Source organism: Gavia stellata, chromosome 12 (genome assembly GCF_030936135.1).
Source record: "Gavia stellata isolate bGavSte3 chromosome 12, bGavSte3.hap2, whole genome shotgun sequence".
NCBI classification, from domain to species: Eukaryota; Metazoa; Chordata; class Aves; order Gaviiformes; family Gaviidae; genus Gavia; species Gavia stellata.
Genome location: NC_082605.1, coordinates 24303720 through 24325441, shown reverse-complemented (window position 1 = coordinate 24325441; position 21722 = coordinate 24303720). Strand labels below are relative to the sequence as shown.

The 21722-nt window shown below is 43.9% G+C and overlaps 1 protein-coding gene across 1 annotated transcript in view; it reads right to left on the bottom strand.

Moving 5' to 3' along the window:
* GRM7 (glutamate metabotropic receptor 7) overlaps positions 1-21722 on the bottom strand; it is a 283523-nt gene that overhangs the window by 145820 nt on the left and 115981 nt on the right. The window lies entirely within an intron of this gene.

The window sequence follows — 21722 nt, the reverse complement described above, 5'->3', positions numbered from 1 at the left end:
AAAGCTGTTCAACAGTAGTTGAACTATGACTATATATAAAAGCCCCGGGCAAGCCTGCGGCCTCAGAGGGTAACTCCTCTCCAGTCCCAGGCGGAGCAGGGGGCTACAGCGCAACCTCACCTACTCGACTCCCGGCTCCTGAGTGATGCTCGGTGAAACAGGTAAGCCGCCTGTTTCAGAAGAAGCCGTCAGCCCACAGCAACTGCTGTGACTGATCACCCGTGGTGCCGCGGGGCTGCGGGAGCGCGGGGGGCTGCAGCGGGGCAAGGACCCAGGCGCTTGATAGTCTACATCGTGCATAGCGCACAGTTAAGTCTACAGGAGAGTCTTCACGTATGTCAGTGAATATGTTGGCACAAGGCAAAAGAAAAGACGCAGGTACAAAAACAAACAAGGAGAAATGCAGAAGTGGAAGGAACAAAACAACAAAACACTTCTGTTAGAGCAGGCTAGCTGCAAATACTGGCGGCTGCTGGTAACCAGTAAACAACAGTTGTCGCTGTTGAAATATATGTTTGCAACTTAACTAAGCAAAAGGATCACAGCTTTTACGCATGCTTAATAATTCTTCTTTATCAGTTCTACCTTCTGAGTGGGTTTGATATTTGCTCCTATAATCAGATTTCAGAAGCAGATGATACAATATCTGCTTTAAAACAACAGATTGTTTGATGCATTTTTTTTTCAACCAGACACTCAGAATAGCTTGAAATTTCTATCAAAACTAGATAGGAAAACAAACTAAGAGAGCTAGCAACGTTCAGGTGAAAAAAAGTACAAACAAGACTTGTTTGAGGTCATAGCTGTGCCCTGAAGTTGGCCAGGCAAAGAAAATGTAGAAATCGATATTGTTTGAGACAGATTATTTCTCATTAGTATCTCCTGGTTCATTTGGTGCCTTATATCCTGTTCCTCCCAACAACTCATAATCCCTTGCAAATGAAAGCTACCTTTGGTAAGAATAACGCCGAGAGAATTTTCCTAATACTGAGGGAGAAGCCAGATGCAACAAAGTGCTGCTGCAGACTGCAGCAAAACACTGTTTTCTCCACCACCTTCATGGTTTAAGGAGCCCTGAGGCAGCCCCCGTGGATTGCTGACTTCTACCCATGGCATTGCTCTAATGCTGCCACGTGTCGGCTGGAAAGCAGCGCTGCATGAAATGCAGTGCTAAAGAAATTCGAAAATAATAATAAACAGAGCCATTCCCCTTTGCGGTTGATTTTCATTTAGCTGTACCTACACATAAAAGAGCTATCTAAGAAAGCTATCTGTTACTTGCCAATTCCGAACGACTTCAGAAAGCAGTCCCCAAGCTTCCAGTGATAGATGTCCAACAAAACAACCTCCTAATCTCTGCAAATTGTTGGTAAGAGCTACATTAAACCAGCCTGCCATCAATCTTTGTTCTCTTTGCTGTAACTCAACTGGATGTACTACCTGTAAGTACTTAGAAGAAACAACTGCAGTAAGCTGCTATGGTAAAAGTAAAGCTGGCAACACAAATGAGAGCTTTACTTTCAGAAATTCAGCACCTGCATTCTACTGCTACTATACCAAGGGGAAATGTAAGGAAGGAAAGACAATACTGACAGTGGTTTCCTCTTGTCATCATTTCAAAACTCACCGCTACACAATGTTTTCCCCATTCTTACATCCAGCAAAAATAATTTCCTTGGATAAAATTGTAAAAGCTTTTTTTTTAATGATAAAGTAATTAAAATAAATAAAAAACAAAGCCCCACCTACTGTAGCTCTCTAGCTGCAGGCTAGCTCGGTGCCTGAATGATTAGAGTTGAATCACATTCAATTTATCATGAGTTCGTCAAAGGTGAAAAGGTTAAAGAAGTCGGTGGCACTGCTCATAACTTCCAAATTCTAGTGAACGTATTTGGATTTTTGCCTGTCAGCTGAAACATGAGCTAAAGTGAATTTATAGCCCTCCTGCTAACAGCTAAAAATGACTCCCAGGAGCCAGTCCAGTGCTATTGGAGTGGTTTGATGGGTTAACTTCACTCAGTTTCCACTGCGGATGGCCACTTCTGCCCATTTATTTCATGGGAGGATTTCATCTTTGCTGCACTGTATTTTCTACAGACAAATTTTCTGGCTGGCCTTTTCTTCCTCTATTTGGCAGAAATAGAATTAAAAATTAAATAGCAAAATACCCATGATTTTGCATCAAGTTTCTCCAATCAAGTGGTGACTGATCCAGCCAGTTCAAACTCTGCCAGCCACTTTGGTCAGAAGATGTACTGGAGATACAATTCAGGGATCTCCTGTTTCCATGGTAAATCAGGATGAACAACACTGAAGTCAAGAGAGTTAAATCTATGGAGAAAAAACATTATGGAGAAAGGAACAGGAACTGCACAGGATTAGGCTCATTAAGCTATGAATGTGTATAAAAATAATCAAATCTACCTAGCTGTGACTGAATGCCCGGGGGGCCGTGGGAAGGGTGGGCTGGCTGGCCTCATCCCGTCGGTGCTACCTGGAAGAGATGCTGACTTGCAGCAGACGCATGTGCGCCCCGGGGAGCACTGTGAGCAGCTCTGCGCATACGAACAATGCTCCTCGTTACCTTCTTATAAATTGCTGAATTGTTGCAACTCTAAACTTCCTGATCCCTCAAACTCGCCCTCAAAACCAGCGTTCTGGCAAGAAGGCTCATCGAGGGACTGAAATTCACTGAGACCACAGTGAGGTACAATGTGTAATAGTTTTGCTGGTCATGCGGGTCCAAGCTCAGTTTTCAAGTAGAAGATACCTTCTTCTTCATTGCAGACAACTCATGGAGAAGTCTGTCAGACACGGAGAGCAAGAGGAGAAAACTTTCATAATCGAGGCCGTGATTAATTCCTTCACAAAAGTTCATTCCGCTTTTTTAGACAGTTATTCATCTGCCTTGACAGAAACTGTCTTCACTTGGAGATCATTTTGTGAAGATTGAGATTACTGTAATCTGGCTCTGGTCAGTACATCTGTTCCACAATTAAGTATTTAGAGATGTGGCCAGTGGAGCCAAACCAATCTGCACACGGGTGAAGGTTATGGGCTGTTCACCGAGGGGATTTTGTCGAGAGCATCTTTCAGACATCGAAGGCTCTTTAACACATGTTATCCTGTTAAAACTCAAGAAGGGACATTTTAAGTGGGATACTGCAAACATTTAGGCTGTCATTACATTTGTTATAAATTTTATAATTACCCGTCACCCTAATAAGTTAGTTAGATGGGCTTTCCAGCCAGGCGAGCGCAGCTTCACGAGTCACCATCCACTGGAGCTAACAGCACCTGGAGGACTGCGTGCCGCGGCAGTGCTGAGGCCAGCTGCAGCTAATATACGAGCCGTGTAATCACTTCAGCTTTACAACACTGGCACCAGCAGACCCCACAAAAGACAAATAAAAGGTTTACACTACTCCACAGGAACTTGGAGCTCATTAGAAACCTCTCCCTTAAGTCTTACCGGATAATGATGACGTAGAGTAAAACTTTTTAAAGTTAAAAATTAGGAGCCTTTAAAGGAAAGTTCTAGTCCCTGAAAGAGAGGTTAAAAGCTCTTCAGATAGGACTGACTCTATCCTGCATGAACAGTTAATACAAACCTACATTACAATAAGCAGAATGGGTCATACTACACAAACTGACATTTGATGGAAGTTCTCATCTACTCTAAGAACTGTTTTTTCCAAATCTGAAGAGAACATAAGAAATACTATTCAGGACAAAGGACTATGAGGCCACAGTCAGCTTTCAAATGTGGTTAAATCCAAATGCAAGCAAATCTGTTCATTAATACAAAAGGTGCTTATTGAGAATTTACTGTAGTTGCCCCAACAGTATTTTCCCCAGTAGGATCCCCAAAAGGAAAAGAATAGGATCATGCACAACCGAAACATGGAATCAGACATTTCTTTTGCTTCATTAAAGATCTATACACCTGCCTTCTTGAAATGGCGGCTGATTGCACCCGGAGCATCTGGCTTGTTGAACAAAACCCCAGAAAATCATTCGGAAATGGTCTGGAACGACAAATATCAAGGAGGTTCTACCTGTGTCTTTGAAGATGCCAAGACCTGGTGTTAGCAGGGAATGGGGACCAGCAGAAACTGTTTGTTTCCCAGTACGGTCAAAATTACTCTGATTGTGTTAAACACTCTTGGTATTTGCATCTGAAATCCAATTCTAGACACGTTATTCCTGTCTCTAAATCTATCGGAGGCCTGAGGCACCACCAGCCGAGCAACTCCCCCAGTGCCCAAATCCCAACGTACAAAGGACAGGACAAGACAGACCCATTTTTTCCTGTCTCAGGAACAGGTTACGCGGACAAAGCACAGTGGCAGTAAAGCATGCAAGCACTCACTAGATTCAAAACACGATACGTTGAAAGATCTAAGAATTTTCGACAGCTCCTTTAATGTTCCAATAATTTTCTTAGTTACTTTTCCTTCAAATAACTCATTTTATCTGATGTTAGCATATCTTACATGGCAAACCAGCTGCTCCATCTTTTCCAGATGAACCCTAAGAACCATCCTATCATCCTCACAGCGTCTCCCAAGATTGCATATCATCAGCTTTGTCCCCTGATTCAAAGGGGAGCAGGCACCACGTCCTTTCAGAGCTCAATCATGTCTCCAATTTCTTGATCGCTTTCAGAAAAGGCAGATCATTTTCCAAAGGCTTCAAAGGCCTTCCAGGACCAACCGCTCAGGCAAAATGAGAGATAATTGAAAAAAATCACACTGAATTTCCCGTAAATTTTCAGCATTATAGCAGTTATCTATTTTTATACTACTTTAACACATCTATTTGTTTCAGGTGAATGACAATTGGTATTTTTACCACCATTATTTGGTAGAGAGTCTGGAGGTGAGGTGAGGAAAATATAATGCTGAACAGTGCCTAAAGAATCGTTTCTGGATTAAACACAGAGTTGGTACTTATGGTATTCTTACTCAAAGCTTCTTTTATTTTCTGCAATGTCACTTGTGATAACAGATCCAGACCCTAGCTGACCTACATAATAATACTTCTAGTACAGAAAACACACACTGCCTTTCACTATTTCTGTAGAACATAAACGTAAATGTATACAGTGTGCTTGGTTGTAGTGCCACTCTTGAGCTATAAAAATAAAATTTGAACAAATGTTCCAGACTTGTCCAATTCCTAAGCCAAATTCACAGATCTATCCTTTTTTCAATGGAAGGACACAACAATGAAAAATAGACTTATTATTTCATATTGAGGCATAAACCTTACTGGTTTTACAGGCAAATGTCATTGAAGAACTTCAGTCTACAGGGCCAGCCATCGCTGACCTACAGGAAGGAGACAACAGAACTTCTCCTTCAGTCCCTGTCAATGTTTATCAATTTAGCACAAGACGCAAATATGGTAAAATAGGAAGACAGATGCATCAAAATAATTTCAAGCCTTTTTCGTATTATTATGTTACCCTCTAATTGTCATAAATTGATCCTGCAAAATGACAGACATCTTGTTTTCCTTTCTGTCTGTCTCACTGCCTCTTTCCCTAAAATTCAAAAGCAGCTTCACCTGCCTGCCATTTCCCAACAGCACACAGCCATTGCTTTCAGGTCCATGCTTTAAATCAGTGCGTAATAAGTAGAAGAAAAACTCCAGTTGAATCATACCTGATTTTAAAAAAAGGTACAAAAGATGTACATATAACTCAGCTGGCAATCCTGGAACACACTATTTGCAAAACAGTCATTTTCACAGCTTTATCTTGCACCATCCTTCCCACAGACCCCCATTTCCGTAGCGATACATAGCGTGTGTTGCATCACGTTGAGAAGGACACACACAAGGCGAAGGCTCCTCTTTGGCTGGAGAGGGCCAGATAAAGGGGGCACGTCCCTGAAGCGCTGGGTGCACACACAGAGGTGCTGGCTAAGCAAAGCCAGGGCAAATGGGATTCTGCAGCCCTGGTAGGAGAGCAATGTACTACCAAGAAATTATTCCAAATTGCAGGCGTTAAGACTAGCGAGAGCCTGGTGATGAGCCTATCCTGTGCAGCTCGCTGCCCACACTCATTATTCGCACCCATTTTAAGCCTTGCAACTGTGGCCCCAACTATATTATTTCTCAAGCACCGGGCATCATCTCCTCACGTGAGGTCAGTGCGGCTTTCTCTGAACAAGCCATCCTCTAACGCCCTGCAGATCCGAAGGTGAGCCGTGCTCACGCACCCGCCGCAGAAGGGTCTCTGTTATAAAAGTGGAAAAAAGTGGAGAGCGGCAGCAGGACCATGGCAGAGGGGCAGTTTGGGGCTACAAGACGCTCCTGGTAGAGCAGGAGCTGTTTGAAATAACAAGACGACACATCATATAGAAGGTCGTCTCCCCATGGATGAGCTTTGGGGTGTCCCCCAGAGCTCGTTCCAGCTGTCTGTATTGCTTTCGCTGTCCACGCTCCAAGAGCAGAAAAGATATTAAAATGTCACAGGAGATAAAGCTATGGACTTACAAACATGAGATCTGAATGACAAGCCTGCAGCTCATTCCTGGCTTCCAGCACTCTATCTGTATCCAAGTTATTGATATTCAGCTCACAATTCAATGGACATTTTGTAAATTCAGAAGCTTGTGTGTTTATAGGCATTAAGGAAAAGGCTTTTCTCAAACAAACCAAGAACTAAGAACTGGCCATGCAACTACCTACCAGAGAGGTAAGACACAACAGCAAAACAAATCTTGAAAAAGAAATTACTGAAGCGCTTAGAAACGGGTATTTTGCATATATCCTGATTTGTTACAGATCTTGAGGCTGTGGCCAATAAACGTATTTCATCTCGGGGGCAGCAAGCAATGGCACCAGATTCCAAACTACGGTTGAGCAGAGTCAAAAATCAAGAGAACAGGAGAAAACCATTACTGCCATCACTCAACCGCTCTGCTGTTCACAAGGAGAATTCAAAGGGGATAAAACAATTCAGAAACAAACATTGCAAAAGGATACGCTTGCCAAAATAAGATGTATACCTATTACAATGCAGAAACTTTAATCCGTCTCTGTTCATCTCCATTTCCTTACCTTGGCATTTCCCATCCTTCCTTTTAATACTTACAGAGAAAACATTTCTCCCTGTCAGTAATCTTGTTTATTTTAATAAAGAAGTCACTAACTAAAATAAAACCCCATGAATCGACTGTTGACTCAAAACTAAAGAGAAATTCCCATAGGCAAATCTTTTTAGTATTCTGTAAGCATGACTAATTCAATTAACACCAGCCAGAAGAAGATTATGTAAAGCTACAAAGTTATACATATATATGTATACAATAAATAAAAATTACATGTTAAGGAACACTCTTTGTTCCAGGTAAGAGTCACATGTTTTGTATTTCAATTACTGGTATAAAAATCTGACTCTGTCCACAGATCCTTTCCAAATACATCAAAGTTTCACGAACCCCAAGACATACACACTCCTCAGGTAAAACTTTACCTAAAAAAATTTAATGTTTTCACAGCCGTTTCCATCAGCAACATGACCCATTGCAGCTGCACCAGCGCTGAGCACCGCGATGCCTCGTGTGTGGCACCGCAGTGATGGCCGCTTCGGGGAAGGAGTGTGCAGCAGGAAAGACTAGACTTTTGTTCCGGTTTTGGAAGAAAATAAGCACTAGTGATGTGAAATATTCTGAGAACTCAAAATAATGGTGAAGGTAATTACCTCTTAATTTTTGCATTTTATCTGCAGATCTGATTAGGTCAAAAATTTCGTAGCCAGTAAGTATATAGCATATAACGCACGGAGGACAGCTATGGAAAATGAAGCATGTGAGAGTGGTGCACTCTGATTGATTTCTCCCAGGGATATAGGCAGTGCTTTATAGAGAAAGGTGTCAACAAGAGGGCCCAAGAGGGCAAAACCCACATTACACTAAATAGGCTAGCAGGCCCACCAAAGTTAATAGCACTATTTGGTGCTTAACTGCTTTATGAGTTTGGGTTAATGAGTTCAGTTCTCACAGGACCACTCCTTAGATTTCCCTGCACTGTCATTTTTATTGCCAGTCTGACTCCAGAACGCATTGACAAATGTTAAGACACACGTGTAAACAAATTTTTAGAATCCTGTGCTTTTAATTAATTTTTCATTATTTAAATCATTATTAGAAGTTGTTACGGCAGAGTTATCTTTGTCTGTTAACTAGAAACCGTACACATGCAAAAAATATAGTGTGAAATGAAAATAAAATTCAGGTCTAATTTTTAAAAATAACATAATAACACCCTTTAACCTTCTTTTTCCTCTGTACTAATTCAAACTCTTCATAAAGCACATGAAAACAAAAACACCAGAAAATCAAGGAAGTGGAAAGAAGCTTGTCTTGTGGATCACCCATGCAAGGAGAGAATTTAGGATTGCCCTTGAAAGACTTCCAAATACTTCACAAACCCAGAGCACAATTAAGCCAACTATGGAGCCTGAAAGTTCTTGTACCAGAAGATACCTTCTTGTACTTTTTCTTTGGCTCAAAAAATGGAGGTTAAAAAACCCAACCAACCAAACAACCAAAGAAAACCCTTGGCCATTTGGACATGAATTAGAAGTTGAAAATGTGAATTGAAATTAAATTAACGTGAATTCTTAGATTAGCAAATCCAGCTAATCTGGCTGGTTTTGTTTCAGAACCTGAACACATTGTGGCAACCTGGGTACTGGAGACAGCACAACTTTACCTAACTGGATAGGTCTAAAAATATGGAAAGTGTTCAGAACAAGTCTCATCTTTTCTTTCCTGTAAAAAACATAAAAATTTCTTGCTTTGAGTTTTCCTTCAGGCTAATTTAAAATTCCAGATCAGCCAGAGCACAGCTGAACTTTTTCATCAGCATGCACTGAGATAAGATGAAGTTCCACATTCACGTCATTTTTGCCTGAAAAATGAACTTACAGTAAATATGATATACTTTTTATAAATGTGTGAATTAGGGCTAACTACGACTTAAAACTCAAAATAAAATGCTAGTTAAACAGCCATATGGACAGATCCCAAAATACAAGGCAAGGCGAGGACCAGTGCATCTTAAGCGCAGTGATTTTGCACAGGCTCACTGTATTTGACCACATCTCATGTCTAACAGTCTCATCTAACAACAGCCACCTTACCGCCCTGCAGCCTCTTCCAGGAGGATCTCAAAGCCATTAACTGAAAACATTTAGAAGCCTAAACATGACGTAAACTTACATCACTCTGATGTTACCCCCAGGGAAGCTGAAACAGTGTGGTGAAAAATTTCATTGACTTCTTTTGACCTCAACCAGTCTCGGAATATTCCACAAAAACCTTGGCCGAAGCCCTGGCTCTAACCCATGGCAGAGCTGAAGATTCAGCCTCCAGCTCTCCCCAGTGCTGGATGTTTGACCGCATGCTGTCGCTGGTGGCCTGGAGCAAGCCCAAGGCTGTTCTGAACAACGCGCAGCACGTCATTTTAAAAATAATGAAGTAGAGGTTGGGGCAGTTGCCTTTTTTTAATATGTTTTTAATTATTCTTTTAAGCATAAGGGTAACATCTGTCCCAGGCAGCCTGCCAGGCAGCAGACTGAACCAACTGGGTGGTCTGCACATGAGCTAGGCCAGTGGGTAAATAATTTTGATAGAGTAACGGCATATTCTTACTGCTCACGTACATACTTACTCAGCAGCTCATTTCTAAAGATTTCATATAACAAACAAATTGGTTACGGCAGCGTAGTAACAAGCATCCACTCAACTTGGTCTCTTTCATGTCCACAGGCACTCAGCTGCTTGGAGTCTCCCGTCCTATCTCATCGGGTTTGTTTCAAAGCCCAGCTGGTGACACCTCCCCTCGCCTCGGCAGGGCCTCCCCCGTGCCGACCCGCGCTTGGTGAGGAGATGAACCAGCTGAGCTCAACACTGCTTTTGCTTCATGTATTATTCACACAGAAAAATACTGGTTTTGGGGCACTTGCAAGTGCAAATGCAGGAATGCAACAGTGGCCACCCCGTGCCTCTGCCATCCTCCTTCCAAAAGAGAAATCCAACAAGGGCCAGACAGCAGCACTGGATTTCATGGCATGGTGGCGCTAACTTGGCTGCCCGGGTGTTCCTGGCTGTCTCTCCCACCCTGCCGCCCCACCGCCCAACGTGCAGGAATAATAGCCCCAGTCCTTACACTCCCCTCTGGGGCCAGGGAGAAGTCTGATGCAATAACGCCATTAATCTCTGAGGTTTAAGAAACATGGATCACAGAATCGCAGAATCACTAAGGTTGGAAAAGACCTGTAAGACCATCAAGTCCAACCATCACCCCAACCCCACCATGCCCACTAAACCATGTCCCACAGTGCCACGTCCACACGTCCTTGAACAGCTCCAGTGATGGTGACTCCACCACCTCCCTGGGCAGCCTCTTCCAGTGCTTCACCGCTCTCTCAGGAAAGACATTTTTCCTAATATCCAGCCTAAACCTCCCCTGGCGCAACTTGAGGCCATTTCCTCTTGTCCTATCACTTGTCACTTGGGAGAAGAGACCAACACCCCCCTCCCCACAACCCCCTTTCAGGCAGTTGTAGAGAGCGATGAGGTCTCCCCTCAGCCCCCTCTTCTCCAGACTGAACACCCCCAGCTCCCTCAGCCGCTCCTCATCAGACTTGTGCTCCAGACCCCTCACCAGCTCCGTCACCCTTCTCTGGACACAATCCAGCACCTCAATGTCCTTCTTGTAGTGAGTGGCCCAAAACTGAACACAGCATTCGAGGTGCGGATGAGCAGTGATCAAGCTGAAGATGCTGATCTTCAAAATACACCATAAAACTATAAATATATATTAAAAAAGTAAGATAGAAATATATCTATAGATACACTCCTATGTGTACACACAAACATACACACACACACACACTTTGAGGCAAAGCAGAGGACGGGAAGTCACTGTGCATCACCGTGCAGACCATCCCTGCAGTGTTTTTACCTCTGCCTCAATGATGTTGTTTATGTCTGGGTTCAGCTAGAGCAAAGGTGAATTTCTAGAGGGTTTTTTAATCGCATCCTTGAAGGAATAATGAATACATGAATCTGCAGAGGGGAACAGCAATCTGTACAGCCTAACATAAGTGTTAGGGTGTCTTACATAACAGTCAGCAATAAAAGAGCTTATAGAAAAATAGCATTTTCAGTTCCTCGGTATAAACATTGCGTTCTTCACCATTGTGCGACTTACTTGTGCAATACTCAAAGCGACACAAGGCTTCACTGCCATAGACTCACTGTGCCAAGCTGCAAGCAGTTGCAGAGAAAACTGGAGACCTTAAGGCAGGTCTGGGTTTTATCTGGTTCTTTTTCGATCGCTGCTTCCTTCCACCAAGATGCAATCTGTATGGCTACTCTGCCCTTTCTCTTTCCAATGCCTATTTGATTTGTTTCAGAGTAAATCATTTATGGTAGATTTAATTTCTTGGAACTGATAATGAGTGTAGCTAGATATGGATCCTTTCATTTAAAAGTCTGCTTTGCAATTTAATCAGCCTTCTCAGCCTCACCACCAGCTTGAACGTAATGTGGGATGGTTGTAACGGCGAATGAAGTATAAAAAAAAATAGACAAAAATTAGATTAATGATTTTATCAGAAATACTGAGCTGCTCTCTATAATCAAGATTAACTGTAATGCGCTCTCTCAACACACTTGTACTTCTCGGGGGAGGATTACATCTCTGTAAGCAACCTCGGAGTTTGTCCGGTGCTAATTACATCCCTTTCCTCCCCTGACCAGGCTTGTTTCCATCCCACAGCGCAGGGGCTCCCATCCATACGCAGCAAGTCAGGAGAGAAACACCACCACTATTTGCATGGATTTTCCCATTCCTAAGGTTCTTAAGAAACATTTTTATGAACGATGTGACACGACATTCACAGCTACTCTGATGATCGTCAGGCAGCCCGGCAGGATTCATCCTCCCGGCCACCTCGCATCTGCCTCTGTGCCGCACAGCTCTGCCGGGCGCCGTGGGGTCCGACCCACAGCTGGGCTGCATTGCCCATCGATGGAGCCCGTGTCCTCGCCCCGTCCCCGCTGCTTTGCAGCTCCCCCCAGGCAGAAACTGCCTGACAGCTGCAGGCACAACATGCGCATCCCTGCTCCGCTGCCGTGCCTGCTCACAGAAGGAACCCGAGCCCTGGGGCCATCGCCTCCAGAGACAGGCAGACCCTGGGAAGGTGAACGCCGTCTGCCCCTTCTGTTCCGAGCAGCGTTTCAGTGAAACTGGCCTTCTCCTGCTTCCCCTTCCATGCACCACACACAGCCCAGCTCTCAGGGCAACGCTGGAGCCCAAACTGTAACACAGATGTCCGGTTTAGGCAGTTTGGGTTTATACTAGTCTGCCTGCGATAGCCAAACACTAAAATGTTTGCATGTAGAACAAGCGAAAAAACATTATATATCAAGAGCAATCACGCAGCTATCTTCTCATCATCAGCATGTTATTCCCGGTGTTGGAATCCTTCTCCCAGTGACTGGGGGTTTTTGACAGATACAAGATTTGGATCAATGGAGATGGAAGATTTAGTTATAACAAAAGAGAGACTGCTTATAGGAACCTTGGAGAAATACCAAATCACAGAATCACAGAAACATTAAGGCTGGAAAAGACCTGTAAGATCACCAAGTCCAACCATCACCCCAACCCCACCATGCCCACTAAACCATGTCCCGCAGTGCCACGTCCACACGTTCCTTGAACACCTCCAGTGATGGGGACTCCACCACCTCCCTGGGCAGCCTCTTCCAGTGCTTCACCGCTCTCTCAGGAAAGAATTTTTTCCTAATATCCAGCCTGAACCTCCCCTGGTGCAACTTGAGGCCATTTCCTCTTGTCCTATCACTTATCACTTGGGAGAAGAGACCAACACCCACCTCCCCACAACCCCCTTTCAGGCAGTTGTAGAGAGCGATGAGGTCTCCCCTCAGCCTCCTCTTCTCCAGACTGAACAACCCCAGCTCCCTCAGCTGCTCTTCATCAGACTTGTGTTCCAGACCCCTCACCAGCTCCGTCGCCCTTCTCTGGACACGCTCCAGCACCTCAATGTCCTTCTTGGAGTGAGGGGCCCAAAACTGAACACAGCATTTGAGGTGTGGCCTCACCAGCACCGAGTACAGGGGCACGATCACTTCCCCATTCCTGCTGGCCACACTATTTCTGATACAGGCCAGGATGCCATTGGCCTTCTTGGCCACCTGGGCACACTGCTGGCTCGTATTCAGCTGGCTGTTGACCAACACCCCCAGGTCCTTTTCTGCGGGGCAGCTTTCCAGCCACTCGTCCCCAAGCCTGTAGCGTTGCATGGGGTTGTTGTGACCCCAAAGACAAAGGGGACATGGAAAACCCAAACATCAGATTTTAATCTTGTCCCCTTTCCTGTTAATATATTTCTACATTTGACCAAGTTCCATTTTGCTGCCAAGTTATTTCCTTGTTTTATCCCTACAGAAAACATGACTCCTTAAATGTTTACATAAAAATTATTGAAAAGAATGCATCAATGTAAAGGAGAATGGTACGATAATATTTTATTTAAATAATGTATGTAAATGAATAATGTACAGTGTCTTAACTGATGACCAAAGAGCTTCCCCTTAAACATATTTGATTTGGGGCTGGAAGCTCAGAACTGACAGAATCAAATGGCTTATCTCACTGGAAGTATGTCATTTTTATAGAAGAGTTAATTTTTCAAGAAAAACATCAGCTGCCAAAGCAATGAGACATTTATACTTGATAAGGATGTTTAAAGACTCGCAAAGAAAACTTTCACCATTCCACTATAATAGGATTAGAAATCTCTCGAACAGCTCCAAGAGCTGGAATTTTGCCCTGAACAAAAAAAGATCTGCCCCCGGATCAAGTGGAAGAGAAACTGGGTTGAATTTCCACAGCTAAGTTACTTAGGTGTGTAAGAGCTATTTAAAAAATAACTTACTGGAAGTCACTAGGACTCGGCAGCCCAGCGCTGCAGCTTGCAGCTCCCTGGGCTCTCCCTGCTCCGGGGGACGCGGGCACGTCCGCCCGCAGGGCATGGTCTGGCGCCGGGACAGCACGTCTCCAGGCTGTCTCGGCCTCACCTGAGTCTTGGAACTGCAACACAAACACGTGGGGTTTGTCTGCGGCACGCGGTGCTGCTCAGAAACACCCAAACTTCAACCTGAGCACCTTTAGGTGCTACCCAGCAGCAAGGCACCCGATGCCGCTGGCTCAGCCCCGGCTGCGACACCTGCACGAGGCCGACTCCTGCCACTGCAACTCAAAACCAGCTGCCCGTGCTGTTTAGCCTGTCATAAGGTTTTGCATTCTTTTTTACAATAAATTTCAGCAGTAAGAGATTTCTTGTCTTAAACTCACAAGCCGTAAGCTCTTCCAGCTCATGCTACTGCAGTTCAGAAAAAATTCAGGGATAGCTATATTCAAATTCTTTGTCAGCCAAATGCTCTTAGTGACATTCTGAGAAAATCATTTAGCTCCTCTGTGTCTTATTTCTCCATCTCTAATACAGGTTTACTAGTACCCATTCACGTCACAGAGGAAGTGATGCGTTAAGTCATAAATGAGGTCAAATAGATATATATACATATACACATAGACACCCACACAATTTTAGGCTGTGTGATGCTGGAGCCTGAGAAGCAAGATGAGAAACCCCAGGTCTGACATTGCAAACTGAAGACATTGCAAATGGTGCACTGATGACTTAAGGGTGGGGGAAGAAGAATCACTTTGACGTAAATGGTATTAATTCTTTCCTCCTTACAATTAAAAGGATATTAAAAAAATACACGTGTGACTGGAAGGGAAGAAATTGCTCTTTCTTTCACATGGTTATGTTTATATCAAAAATAGTAAGAGCTTTCTAAAATAGAGAACTGAGTTCAGATGTTGGTTTTTATCTGCCATAATTCCTCACAAATGTGCAAATAAAATTACTATTCCTGAATGTCACTAATGAGGCCTTAAGAATTGTTATCTAAAACTCAGCGGACTTCTTCATTTGAATCAATTCAGAGAAGCGTTTGGTCTTCCTTAAGGATAGTCAGCATATAAATATAAGAATATATGTTTTGGTTGACTGAAGAAGAGCTAACGCTACACTGGAATGAATTATATTCACAGCAAACAATCCAAATGAAAATGATCACGAGATCGATGACTGTGCTGTAGGTTGTAAATCAGGCAGGAATCAGAAGAGAAAGAAGACCTCAGAGTGGCACAGCCTGTTAATGATGATCTGGAAATGATGCAGAGGAGGGGCCATTACCACTGGCGTTAGCATTACTCCTCGCTCAGCCCCCTCCAGTTAAATTGAAAGGCCATCATTAGACAACCTGCCTCACTGACTAAATCAATCTTTTCAGTTGCTTCATTTCCAATTTGCTTTAGCTTCAAGCTGTCTTTCTTTTTTAAGGATCTGGCCCCATCGCTTCTCTGATGAAGAAGGGAAGCCCCAGATCACACCTACCTTTCTTCCTCAAGCGTCTCTGTATTATCCCTGCTTTTGGCAAGAAGGATCCTTTCTGATGATGCTTCGTCTCTGCCTAAAACTCTCTTTAAACTATTTTAAGAAACTGTGTCTGGCAAGAGCAATGGGAGGTAATACCATGCACTGCTCCGCCTGAAATCCAGTCAGACTCAGAGCTTTGTACATCGCTGTCTATCATCTCCTCCTTCATCCCCCTAACAAACGTATCTCCTTTTTGTCTAGTTTGCCACAATCAGTTGATGTTCTGGAGTGCTGACGGTATGCCACATTACATGCCCACGGGACACAGGCTTATTAAGAAGGCGGGACGGATTTATTGCCGGTGATCTCCAGAGCAGATGCTGGCCTTGCTTTGCTGCATGCAAGCACTCCTGAGTACCTCCCTGCACACACGCAGGACGAGCATCCCAGGAATATGCAACTTGCAGCGTGAACAGCTACGAGCTGGCCTGGAACACAACCAGTCTCCCCTCTTGCTCCTACCCCCCCAAAATACCCTTAATCCCAGCAAACAGGTAACAAAATATTTGGCTTTTTCTTCCCTTCAACTGCACATACGAAACTAGGTGCAAGAGGTAGGTCTGGTCACATCTGGATTCCTGCTGTAAAGACTGTTTGCATTGTACGAATGCGTATCACGAATACACCTGTAACCACAGCACAGAAAATTTGCAGAGTTTGCGCTTCCTTTCACATTTTGTATGCTTCTGGATGAAGTGCTGGGGTTGCAGGTGTAGCTGGGCAGCGTCACACCCACCCTCTTTCCACGGAAGATGCTAAACTTTACAATCTAATTAATTTGCCTCTTAAAGGAACAAACAGACTAAAAACTTACACATTTGTAAGAGATGTGCAAGCTAGTTTTCTGTTTTCTGTTAACCTTTGAGACACCGTAACATACTACCCTTTTTGACCCGATTTGCAAACGGAAATATATTATTTCAAAGACCCACAGTATCCTTTATTCATAAAGCTATCTTTAATAAAGTTCAAAGGTTATTCACGGAACTGAAAGATGTTTTTGCCAAGTATGATACATGCTTTGACAACTGCAGACTTCCTTACGTGCTAGAATGCCAGTGACCACATCTATGGGCACTTACTGCCAATTACTCTTCATGCTTTTCCTCTAATTAATTTAGCCTGGCAACCTTTCCGTCTCCAGCCACAGTGCCCAACACTTTACAGTTAGTCATATTGATGTAATGACAGTGCTGATCTTTGTTCTAAAACCATTTCCCCAAGTCCATACATTGGATCATGAAAAGCAGAAGTTGAGAGGGTAATTCATTTTTGTCACTTCGGCGGACTTAGCTACCCAGAAAATGTTCTCCCAGGCGGTTCTAAATATGGCTCTTAGTTAAAATAATGTGACTCTTTGTCTGATCGTGTCATTGTCGTATACTTTGCCTTTGAATATTTAAGATTTTGCAGTTTTCTGATCCTGTCTCCAAGTCTTTGGTTTCCGTTATATGGCTTTATTTGCATATTTGGAGCTGTCAACCAGACTTTTGCTAGATTAATTCCCTAATAATGCTCTTCCCTGTAATTCAGCTCACAATGAAATTCTGTACCGCTGTAAACAAACCTAGAGATGAAGCATACCTGTTAACCTTGAAAAAGAAACCGGTGTTTCAGTAATAAACACACCGAGGAAAAAGTGTGATTTTTTTTTTTTTTTTTCCTTTTTCCATCTATTCCACACCACTCGTTTTACAGACAGGGCTGAGACATGCATCACTTGTGAATCACAGCTGTCCTTTGTGTCCCACACAACAAGCACATTTAGGGGTCTCCTGCAGGAACACCAAGCCATATCTGATACATATTACATTGCAGAGATGCTCTTGAAGTACAGGATAATGTAATCCATTTCAGTAGGCGTCTTTACTTCTGGAGCAGAAAGGAAGGGAAGCTTTAAATCTACATAATTGTATACTTTCTTCTTCAAACTGAAAGCTAAATCGGAGGCAAATCCCTTAAAGAGACTCTGAAGACCATGGCCAATATCCCTCAGCCAGCCCCTGACCTATCAGAGCAGCAGAACTGGAGACCAGTGACTTACACCCGCTGGTGCCTGAGCAGTCCCACCTCCACGTCGGGGGTCCCCAGGCAGCCCCCCGTGCCCTCGGCCGGTTCGGTCACCACCGTGCAGCTGACAGCCCGCGGATGCAGCCCTCTGTCTGCGCGCTGCCGATAGCGGGATCAAGACCTTAGCTAGGAAAGGGTTTTCTTATACGGATTTGCCATCGCAAGCAACGTTATATACACAGATTGGCTGGTTAAAAAAAGAGAGAAAGAGAGAGCTCCTCTTGGATGGAGATCAATTCATGACAACTGCTTCGATGAGCAAAGGACATATCTGCAACACCAGACACTTTCAACTGCTTTTGGTATAGGATGGGGCAGGAAAAATCCTATATTCAAACCCAGCTGCTAATACACCTGTGCACATTCACGTACTAAAGAGAAAAGCAGCTTAAGTACTAATGACATCCAAATTACATCTTTCCTATCTTTAATGTTTATGATTCTTGGCTCCTTTTTAAGAAAAAGATGTCACTAAAGCTTAATCAATAGTATTCTGCTTTAAGAAAGGCTTTCTGGAGCTGACAAAACTGCATAGCTTCTGCTTTGAAACCTGCTTGAATTTGAAAAACGATAAAAAGAATGTGTTTCATTTTTCATGCTAGGCAGGTCGTTGAAATTTCCCAGGAAAATCAAACAGCAACTACAAAACACGATGTTACCGTGCTTTGTTTACATGCAATGCAGGCATGAAATCAGGGAGAAGAGTTGCATATGCCGACCATGGATGCAGCTCTCCACTCGCTGCAGGGTGTGCTGCCGAGCAGGAGCGCTGGCCGAGCTCGGAAAAGCTCAGAAGCCAGAGATGAACACGTCCATAAGAAATAATAAAATACATTCCACCAAAAATTGGGAAGATGATTACCTCTGGATTCAGTCATTTCTTTACTCAGGGCCACACTCTGCTCCCTGTCACATGGAGTAGACATCCCTTAGCATCAAACACCGCCCTGCTCTGCATTAATAAAGTGGCGAAATCCGTGTCTGAAGCTCTGGTGGGAAGTGCCAGCGGCTGCCTGGGGCTGCCAAGGCCACGTCAGCTCCTGCCTCCGCGCAGGCAGGCGGGCAGGAGGCAATCGGCGGCCAACAGGTTACTTCTGCAAGCCATAAATATTAATAAAGCCATTCATAACCCAACTGAGGGCTGCACATGCACTCCACAAGGCCCTTGGTTTAAAAAAAAAAAATAAAAAAACCTGCACTTCTCCAAAGCAGAATTTCTGTAGAAGAGGGTTTTGGCACATTCCCAAGCTACAGCAACTGCACAGCCTCTCCCCCTGCAAGCAACTGCTTTGGCTTTTTTTTTTTTTTAAATCCCAGAGTGCCAATGATTTTTCCCTGCTTCCCAGTGAAATCTGAGGAAATGGCTAAGATGGCCCAGAAGATTAATTTGTTCTCAAGTTAAATGAATGACTTGTTTGGACACAGAAGTTCCTGCTGCCCTTAATCCTGAATCTCAGCGGCAGTAACACAAATGCAGGGAAAGGAAGAAGAGGGAAGCAGAGAAAGAATACAGTGTGGCTTTAAAACGAGGCGGTGCTTTTAATGATTTTTGAAGTTCTCAAGAAGTAGGATTGTAAATTGCTGGATTGATTGCACTGTAACTCCAGCTCTTGTATTTGTTCTTGGAGAAGACTGGGGAAAAAAATTGCATCAAAGAAACCTCGAGTGAAACAGCATTATCTGCCAGAGCCTCAAGAGGCAGAAGACTAATAAAATTTTGCAAAGCACTCAAAAGTGCTAATTGCTTTTTTAGTGCATCTTAGAGAGTGGTGGCATTACAGGGCATCTAAGTGTGAGGAACCTAGAGAGGGGATATACTTTCTGAGAGCTTCTGTAGAGGTTTTTCAAAAGATGCTTATTTCAAGGAACAGCTTGTGTACTATAGACCTTGGCTGCAATTTTGTGATGCTGCTTCTCCATCTTCCCTCCTGATGTCAATAAATAAAAGTTATTTGATTACAGCAATTAGAGGTTTGAGCTGAGTTCTGGCTGCAATGAATATGCTGTGCTTTCCTAAGAACAAAGAACACAAGAAATGAACTAGTTCAGGGAATTACTAAGAGGTAAAAGCTCGAACCTGGGAAATATCCAACCACAAATTCATCCTGGCTCCGGGTAGACAGGATGCTGTTCTTATCGCTCGGTTTGAGCTGGCAAAATAAGACCAATTTTAATAGACGAGTGTCCAAAGAAAACATGCCTCATCCCAGCCTCCAAATAAACACTCCTCTTTGATAAACCAGCCGGCTCAGACCAGAGATGAGTTATTTATCAAAGCAAACAGTATCACCCTGGGAGCACGACTCCTTCTGGGATTTTGTCTCGATAAGACACGTCACCAGGTTACTGCACGACGGCACCAGAGCTGCATTTTTCAGTCTCCCACCTTATGTGAATGCTGAGGCCACAACGTCGAGACACATCTATTTAAGGCTGGATTGATTTCTGTACGTACGGAGCAATTGCATCTGCAATCAATTTGAATGGAAACCACAAACGCTCAGTACCTTGGGGAAAAAAAAAATCAAGGCACTCAGGTTCCTTTATATAAATTCAGATGTCCAAACGTAAGACTTCAAGTGGCATTCGGTTTTGACATTGAAATAGTCAGATATTAAAAAAGACCTCCCAAGGAATAATAAAAGAAAGCTTGGCAGAAGGCACATGCTGCAAAAAATGAAGGCCATTTCTTAACCAGAGTCCACATGTTCTCCAGCAGTGATATACCAGCAGTATAATCTTAATTAGCCAATAAAAGGTTTTAGACAATCTGTCTAGACTTTCTTTTGCTTGAATATAAAATTGGCTTTAAAAGAAATATATAAACAGCAATGAAAAGTCAATGAAAAGCTGTCAAAAAAACCTTCCTGCTGTTTCACATCTGCACCCTACACTCTTCTTAAAACGTGATCATTGTGAAACCCTTCATCTTTTAAGCAGAAAATCTGCTATATTTGGGATTACTGCATTGCAAGCTCACAGTCAGCTTCCCGACTTGCCGATGTAGAACTTAACTGGAGGACATCTCTCCTAGAAAGCTCTGATCAACGGAGCTCAACATAGGCCTTTGTCTTGAGGACGGGGAGTCATTAGAAATAATCATAACTGAGCATAGGCACATCTTGAGCATACCCTGGGCTTGGTCCCGGTCTTTTCACTGATGCAGTAATACCACCGATGGCACGATGCAGGGGTTTAGGTAGAGAAGACACCATTTTACAGCACAGCCAGATTTTCAGCAGCTGAAGAAAACTACTTTTGACTCGCCCCGGTTGGGCAGAGACAGCAAGAGGAGACCTGCTTCTCCTCTGGGTTGCTGCAGCAGCAGATAGAGGAGAGCCCGGCAGAGCCGGCGGGCAGGAGCACAGCTCTCTGCTCTGCTCAGCCTGAACGGCAGTCCTGCCCTGGGGGGCTCCTGAACAAGCAGGAGAGGTGTGGGACCAAAGGACAGTGCTGGCAATACTTGCGAAGAAAAGAGAACAAAGTGATTTGAGGAAAAAAAGTATTAGGCTGGAAAAGGAAGAAAATACAGATATAAGATAAACTGAGAGTTAATTGAAGGGTTGATTAGACGTGGATTAGTGAATTTAAGGGGAGAAACAAAATACACTCTGGGAATTAAATTATAATATATCTTTAACCAATGCTTAAAGAGAGTATTTTCTTGGTCGTAGCCTGAGATAGCCTCTTCCAGACTTTTCGCATCTGGATAAAGTCTTCCATTGCAAAGCAGCTACCTGAAACACTTCTACGTTTTACTTTTCACAGGCAGCCACTTCCCTTATCGTCGCAGAGCCGGGCCATCGGCAGCAATGTGCTGGTACCCAGAGAACTGCCTCACCCAGCACCATCACTGTAAGAATATGGCACTCGCAAAGCAGCGCCAGGACCTACCACCCCAGCAGAGCTCAAGCACAGAAACGGGGCAGCGGTCGATCAGAGTGGCTCCCTGCCTCAGGCGGGTCAGCGGAGCAGCACGACAAGCTCTGAGCCGCTCTTCACCGGCTCGATTAAATCCTCCATCGGGCTGCGTTTGCCGAAAGGAAGGCAGCAGGCTGGCTGGGGAGCGGAGCTGAGCCCCCCGGGACCCACG